The sequence below is a fragment of the Mercenaria mercenaria genome, chromosome 4, assembly GCF_021730395.1.
Source record: "Mercenaria mercenaria strain notata chromosome 4, MADL_Memer_1, whole genome shotgun sequence".
In the NCBI taxonomy this organism is placed as follows: Eukaryota; Metazoa; Mollusca; class Bivalvia; order Venerida; family Veneridae; genus Mercenaria; species Mercenaria mercenaria.
The window spans coordinates 53247999-53256755 of NC_069364.1; positions in this window are offsets into that span (position 1 = coordinate 53247999).

Here is an 8757-nt window from a genome sequence, read left to right on the forward strand (position 1 = left end):
AGACTCCTCTTTCTAAATATTTACAAAAGTCTGAAAAATTTAATAAATTATCCTGACATACCGAAACTAGCCAAAATCATGTGCCAAAAAGTAAATGTTACAGAAATTTTGTAGATGAACAAAAATTTATCAAATAAAAATCGTAATGCAAAAATCATACAAAAATCAACAAATAAAATTTTTTACCTCGATCGAGCATAAATTTCTAGCAAGAAAATAATTCAGACATAGATTCGTCTATAAAGTCGTAAGGTGGTGTGCGCCCATATCTATCCAGTCTATTTAAGGATAATGTCCCCCCCAAATACTAAATTTCATGGGTTTCAGGGCTAAGCCGGGACCCCGACTATTGTCATTTTCACGGTTCCGTATACCCGGGGGAAATCTAACTATTTTGGCGCAAATTTAAATTGACAATTTGAGGCCATTATAGGGGTTTTTTGGGGAAAAAACACGAATTTACTAATTTATAAAATATCAACTTTTTTTATTACGACAGAATTAAAGAAATTTACAGGGAATTTTGTTATGAAATACAAAAAAATGAGAGGTATTCATGCGTGAAATCTGACTTTTCCTCAAAAATCCAAGTTTTACAAAAAATGATGCAATACCTGATTTAAAATACAGATAAAAAGCCTTATGAAATTTTTTGTGACCACCCCCCCCTTAAAAAAAAATTTATAATTTCTAAATGAAAACAAATTGGCTACTGCACATAGCAAACACAAAAAAAAAAAAAAAAAACCCGGTCATATTGACACCATATAAATACCCCTTTTACACCTACTTAAATAATCTGCACCTACATTTTTTTTCCCGGGGAATTGCTCTGATACTGACCCTATTGGCGAAATTGCCAATGCCCATCTATCAGCCTGTTTTTGCTAAGTTTCCTTTATTCAAATAAGTGAGGGGCTGTGACTGTCTCTAATACAAAGTCTTTCCCGAACAAATCCCGGTAAAATTTAGTACTGCCCATACTATGCTAAAACTCCTTCTTATCACGGGTTACTTTGCCCCCTAGGTAGCAATTTTCTACTAGCTAACGCTACAGGTAATTTCTTCCATCATTTTCCCTGAAGCAATACTGGCCTAAACCTAAATCTGAACATTCTCTAAATTTAAAAAGTCTGATCTAAATCTGGCAATTTAAAAAATGGGCGGCCCCCTTTAAAGCTACCCTTCAAAGTCGGAAACCCTTTTCTTGACTTTCACCCCCACTCTACAAGATTTGGCTGCCCTTTTTCGTAAAATCTGTGAGCGGAACTGAAATGGCGGAAAAATTGGGGATAACTTTTTTAAAATCCAACCCCTAAAACAAAACTTTTGCCTTCTTGGTTTTCGGTCTTCGGCTCTTGTATACCTGTCTTTATTTGGAATGGTTCAAGGGTCAAACATCTCCTATCATGGCCAAAACATTCTAACTTCTGAAAACTATAAAACACTTAGGGTTTTGCTGTTAATTTAGCCTCTTTATTGGTTAACAACTCAAAAGTGCTACTAATGTTCTGGCCATGTGATTTTTTAAACCCGGATTCATCTATGAGCTACTGATGCCCTAGGTCCTTAAAAAACCTTCCGCTCAGTCTAAAAAACGTTGCTGGTGCGTTAACTAACCCAAAAGGGCACTTACGGAACTGGAACAACCTTTCGGGTTTAAAAGCATCAGGGGGTTTTTGCCTTTTCAAAAAAGGAACTGCCAGTAACCTTTGCTAAACTATTTTAGAAAAATATCTTACAAATAGCTTTGAAAACATCTCCTCCTTTTTTTGGATAGGTTCAATGAAACCTCATTTTTTGACCTACGAAATCATACAGAACCTAATATGTTTTTTTTTCCCTATGGGGACAATGGGGAGGAAATGGAGCTTTGATGGTTCATACCCCCAACCCCAACTTTTTCTATTCCTCTTTCACAACCCTGGTGCGAATAAAAAGGAATGGAAAACCTTTATTTATGGGATCGTATTGAAAAACTGTATCATGTTCAATATTGTATTTCCGGGAATATCTTCATCATCTAAAAATTTTCTAAAAATCTACTCTTCCTGCTTAAAATTCACGGGAAACTCCATTTTTTTTTTTGTACGTTTCTGTCCCCTGTTTTATAGGACACAAAAATAACCTTTTCTCTCTACCAAAAAACCTCACTCTTTCTTTCGGTTAATCTGTCATTCTTCTGATCCCTCTAAAATAGCTGCCCCAAACCCTTATTAAAATACCCTATCTGGTATAGACTTACTATCCCCTTTCCCCTTTCACAGTCTGTTTCAGCATGTTTGCATGAAATTTTTTCAACTTTCCGTCTACATTACCCTGTAACTAGTCTATTTACCCCTCACTACACGAAGGCCCCTTCCAATGTAACAAAAACTTATTATTTTCGAGGAAACAATACAAGTACCTATACCTGCCTTAACCCTCCATCTCTAGCCTTCCTATTGAAATATTCTTGTATCGCACTACTTTTTGCTAATTTTGCTGAGCTTCTTCCGTACCCCCAACTTTTTTTGAAAATCCTAAAACGGTAAGTGTTTTAACCTACTTTTCTCCGTCTTACCACCCATAACTCTCTTAGCACGTTATGGGGCCCGGATTTTTCTCATAAAGAAAACTCAAAGGGGAAAACCCAAACTTTTTTGGGACTTCACGGAAGCAAACAACATAGTTTTCAAATACCTTTCCCAAATCTTTTGGTTCTAAACAAATACGCTTCAAATTTCTTAAAACTACCGTTAACTTCTCTACTAAACCGTCAATGGGTGATCGGTGTTGTAGTTAACCTCCTTAATGAAAATAAATACAACTTCTGCCATAATCTGACGAAACTGCATCCACAACGGAAAGTTTTCCCTCTGGAACCCCTAATCTATGAAATATCTCAATGCCTCTGTACTTCTCAGTTTCAATACAGAGTGCAAAAGTTTGGGGGTACTAGTAGCATAATCTCCATATCAAAATGTACCTTTTTTCCTATCATCTAGGTTCGATGGGCCCAAACATATCGCGGAAACCTCTTTAAAAAGGGGAATCAATCAAAGGCATTTTTTAAGGGAAAACTTACTTACTTTTACCCTTAGTATAGTTTTAAATTACTTGACTGACATCCTCCAACCCTGCCTTTACCCCGGGGCCGTAAAATTGCCTATACCCATCACTATTTTCCTTATACCTAAATGGCCGACAAACAACTTGCAACTTTCATCACAGTTTCTCAAAGACTTTTTGGTAAATCAACTGTCTCTTTGTCTAATGGGGGCGTATCTCTCTATATACAATCTTTTCCCTTTATCTAAAAACCAAACTGAACCTTTACCTTACCTGCTTAATCTCCCTTTCTCACCTTTTTTTTAAAAAAAATCTAAGTGCTATCTTTCTGTTTTTTATCTGGAATTCCTTCTAGATACTCTAAAATCTGAGACGGAATTTTAAAGTTTTTATTTGCTTCTTAAATTTGGGCTTGCGCCTGTTTCTACTCTGCGCTAAGCTACTAAAGAGGTTACAGCTCCCTCTACATTCCCAATTTATAACATCATGGTAGGATTATCTAAAACCCAAACGCCTCTACTGTCCCTTTGAAATACGGACAATCAATATATTCTAGCTAACTACCTATGTTCACCCCCATCTATGACTTACATCTAGGTTTTCTCTAAAAACTGACTTGCTTCACAAAGTTCCTTTCACTATCCAATGTAAACCTGTATCCCCGTACGATTACACCCCTACCTTACAAGTCCCGGGTTTTGTAGGACATGTCTTACCAAAGCATCCCTAACCCTTACATCACTTATTCATAAACTATTTCCCCCTTGACCTATTGACTTACTCCTATCTTCTCTATTTTTTCCCTCTCCCTTACTCCAATCGGTCACGGCCTTCCCCCCTATTTTATTTTCCTTACTATTTCTTTCTCCCCCTTTTCTACTTTCCCGTTCCCCCTCTACCCTAACCCGCGCTGCATTGGCAATTACCGCCGTACTTTATCCTACATATATAGCTAGCCCCTATTTGACCACATTATTACACTTCGTACACCAAAAGGGGTTTAAAACCTCTACCTCTATAGCAAATTGCTACTACCTCTATTTTTATGCCTAATTACGACACTGGGTACTGTCCTGAGGATTTCAAATGGGTTTTTGCTCCGGGCCCTTTTTGGTTTGATTCACGACATACTTGGACCTCCTCGAGTCTTTGCAAAAAATCTGATCTTCTGCAATCCTTAGCTTTACTAACCTCTTACTAATCAAATTTGGTAAGTTCTCTTTACATACATCTAAAATTTGGGCCCCAAAAATAAAATCTACAATCCTTGTAGTTTTTTCCTTACTCAATCTAAGCCAACCCTTAAATTCTACTTTTTGGCTGAAAAATCACAAAGGTTCTTATCCCGAGGCCTCTCAGTTCAAACTTTTCTTATAGCTCGTCAGTGATTTTGAAATGACGTCAAACGGGTTTCAGTTTTTTATAATCCTTCCCATCTTCCCGGAAGCCCTTCAAAAACCTCTCTTGCCCTACCCTTTAGAAGGAACGGTAAATTAAATGCTATTCTTTATCCAAAACCTGCGCAAAAGCGTACGTTTCGTCCATTCTTTCCTCCATGGAATCATTTTTTCATCAAAGGGAACATCTTTAACCTTTTCCTTTTTCTTACCCTTTTTTAAGTCTGTTTAAAAAATTTTGCTCTGTTTTAATTCCTCTTTCGCTTCCCCCTTCTCGTTTCTACTTTTAGCTAACATTAACTTATCCTTTTCCCTTTCTAACTTATCCTGTTTTAACTTACGTTCATATTTATCTTTTCCTTCGCAAACCCAGCCCCACTCTAACCTTTCTCCTTGCTTAATTTTCCTTCCTCTTCTAAAAATACTTTGTTTTTCATATTCAAAACTTTTCCTTTTTAACCTAGCTTCTAATTCTAATCTTTTCCTTTTCTGCTTCTAAAAAACTTTGTCGTTCTTTTTTATTTTTTCTTTCTTTAACTAGCTTTAAACCCAAACTTTTCCCCATCCTTTCTCTCCCTTTCTTTTAACCCACTTTCTCTGCTTCAATCTCTTTTCTTTCCTCCGTTTTCCCTAGCCTGCTCTTTCCTTAAAAAAAGTTTCTAAATCCCCTTTTCAAACCTAATCTTTTTCCCACCTTCGTTGCCTACACACTAGCATGATTTCACTACTTAAAAATTATAACACTACGTAAACCACTAACAACCAGACACTATTAAAAAAACGTAGGGGGAAAACTAACTCACTGTTTCACTAAGGTATACAGTTCCCCTGGCCAAAAAAGTACTTACCTACGTATATACACCAAAAAAGTCCCACAAAAAAAAAAAATCACTAAGTTTCGCAACGACTATGTTTTAATCAAGGTTGCTAGGCAACAAGCAACAAGTACAGTGACATAGGTGCAACAAAAACCCTACCTTTAAATTCAAACAACCGTAATAGTGTTAACACTTTGGTAAAAAAAACAAATATAAATCAAGTGTTTTTTCCCAAGATAAGTATGGTATAACCAAGTGTAGCACTAAAAAAAAGAGTAGGTTAAAAATAAAAGAATAAACAGCTTTCTAACCACACAAAATTAAAAAAAATCTGTATCTGTATGTATACATACACTAATCAAAAAAGGTCATGGAGAAGTAGGGCCCAATTAGAGGGTAGGAAAATCTCCTTGTCAAAAGGGGGGTCACTCCACACAGATTAAAGTTTCTTAACATAGAGGACACAAAATAAATCCAAAAGAAAAAAAAAAGGAACGAACCACCCCCGAATCCCCTGTCTAAAAAAGCTTCTCTGGACCCCAAAAGTGGTTAGCTGAAGCTACGACTGTCTTTCTTTCTGAGGAAGACGTCATCTGAAAAAAAGAATAAAACTTTTTTAAAGTGTAACAATAAACAAAACAAGAGAAACTTTTTCAAATTATTGCGCAGTTAAATGGGGGGTTAATAATGTTCGAATGTAGTGTTGTCGACCCAAACCCCCCTTCGCACCCCTTGTGACAGGAAAGGGCCCTAAACCGGGGACAGTAACCTAAAAAATCAAAACCCCTTTTTAAAAATTTACAAATTTATTTACAAAAAAATTATTTTCAAAAATAAAGATATGAAAAAAAAAAACAAAAAAAAAAAATGTTTAAAAAAAAAAAAAGAAAGTTCGTATCTCTAGATACAAAAGTTCTTAATATTCATTAAAATGACGTGACACATCTTTAATGTAATTGTGAAATTTTAAATGCACAAAAAAAATAGCTTCTAAAACAGTCCCCCTTTAAAAAACCCTGAATAGTTTTTCCGGTTTTTCCCCCTGGGGGTAGGGGATTTCATCCCTAGCTGACTTCAGGGAAACAAAAATCATCGCTTTCGGGTTTCGGCACAACCCTGGGGCGAAAGCCTGCGGGAATTCAATCCAGGCGAGTGAAGACAAGTGAACCGGGATTGATTGGGTTTTGACATCACCAGAAAATCGCTGGGGAAAAAAGCTAAAAAAAATAACATATGGGCACCCTACAAAACAAAAAGCAGGGGATAAAAGCTCCTTTGGGTACAAAACCCTCCTCCCTAGGTCCCATAATAATACTTCTACTTATACAAAATTTGTGCTACGTTGCCCTGATTAAAAACGTCACTTATTTCTTCCATTATTACAAAAAATTTTACTTTAAAAAACTAAAGTTAAAGTATGAGAAAAAAACAAAAGTATTGATGAAACATTATAATACGGACATATAAACTGCAGCCATTTTTTTCAATACAATTAAACAAATTCTGTAAACAACGTTATATAGATTTTATCCTATAATATCTAATGCCCAAAACTACAACGGACATTAATTGATGGCTTAGACTGGCCACAAATTAATTTCAAAATTTTACAACTGGCACTGACTTGCCTTAAAAAAGATTTTTAAAATAACAATACAAAGCAGTAAGGGTTCCAAATAACAAAAAATTTTTACATAAGTTTTTGAACAGTGTTTACAATTACACGATACAAATTTCGATAATTTTACATCTTATATAAACGAAACATTAACCCCCTTTCTAAAAATTTCAAAAGTCGAAAAAATTTAAAAAATTATCCTGACTACCGAAATACCAAAATCATGTGCCAAAAAATAAATGTTAAGATTTGTAGAATGAACAAAAAATTTTTAAATAAAAATCGTAAGCAAAAATCATACAAAAAATCTAAAAAATAAATTTCTACCCCGTCGAGGGATAAATTTCTAGCAAGAAAAAAATTCAGCAAGAAACGTCTATAAAAACGTAAAGGGGGTGGCGCAAAGGCAAATCTATCCTTATTTAAAAGGGTAAAGTCCCCCCAAATACTAAATTTCATGGGGTTCCGGCTAAGCCGTGGCTCCGCTATTTTCTTTTCACGGGGTTAGTTCCGGGAAAAACCTTTGGCGGAATTTTAAATTGACAAATTTTGGGGCCCTTTTGTGGTTTTGGGGATAAAAACACAAATTTTGAATTTATAAATATCAAATTTCTTATTTAACGAATTCAATGAAATTTCATGGAATTTAAGTTATGAAAAAAAAAAATAGAGGATTTCAGCGTGAAATCTGACATTTCCCTAAATTAAACTCAAAATTTTAAAAAAAAGAGATGCAATCCCTGCATTTAAATCCGAAAAAATAAGGCCTGTATGTCAATTTGTGACAGAAAAGTGTAGATTTTTTTTGTTTTTAAAAGGCAAAGACTGCGCATTTCGAAACGTGCACAATATAAAAAAAAGGGTATTTTCGAGAAAAAATATTTTTGGGTCTGGGTGGTATCAAAAAAAAAAAAAAAAAAAACAACAACAACAACAACAACAAAAAACGTTTCTCATCAGTCATCAATCACTAGCCAGAAGGTTGTGAGAACATATAAACATATATTTCGTGTATTATTTCTCTTTCATTGTCAAGCTTAGTTCTTTTTTTTCTGGTCTTTAATTTCTACATGCTACATGTTCGGGTTTCCAAAGATCCCCACACATATATTTTTGTACAGGTTTTTTTTTTTTAAGTTTAAACGTTTTATCGTAAAGGAAGAACCAGGTCAGCTTGATACCTTCTCGCGTAAATAACTTCTATATTGCTATTGAAATTCGAAACAACAGCTTTTAAAATCAATGGCTTTGACCACTCGGCTATGCACTTGATGATATTGCAAGTTTAAAAAAGTTTGTTATTTTTTTTAAAACATTTAATTTTTTTTATCGACGACATATTCTTGTTTTATACTATTTCATGAATTCGACAAAGCTTTCTTATGATTCCCTTGAAACACCTAGTCGAGCCTACTTGTTTTCGTTGAGATGTTATCTATTTTCACATAGGTTGTTCCGTGTAATATTTTTATTGCCACCCTTTTATTTGCGAATATGCGTTCTCTAAAAAAATGGGTTAACCATTTTCCACTTATATAGGGTTAATATACTTTCGTCCCCTTTCTTTCATTCATTCCCGGGGTTTTACTAATTCTGGCATTTTCTTTAGAGATGATTTGAGTTTTTTTGCGCCTGGGTGAGTCCTTTTATTCCTTCTTTGTGTTCATGGGTTTTATTGCTGTTGTTTTGAAGAAACTGAACATTCCCCCCTTCGCAACTTCAAATAAATTTGGTTTTTGTGGAGATTTGCGTTCTCTTTTTCCTTTCTTTTCGTTTTCTAACAAAAAGTGACATAATATTATTTATAACAATTTATTGACCGGAGAACGATTTTTGTTGTTTTCAAGTTAATTATGTATCACAATAAAGAGCT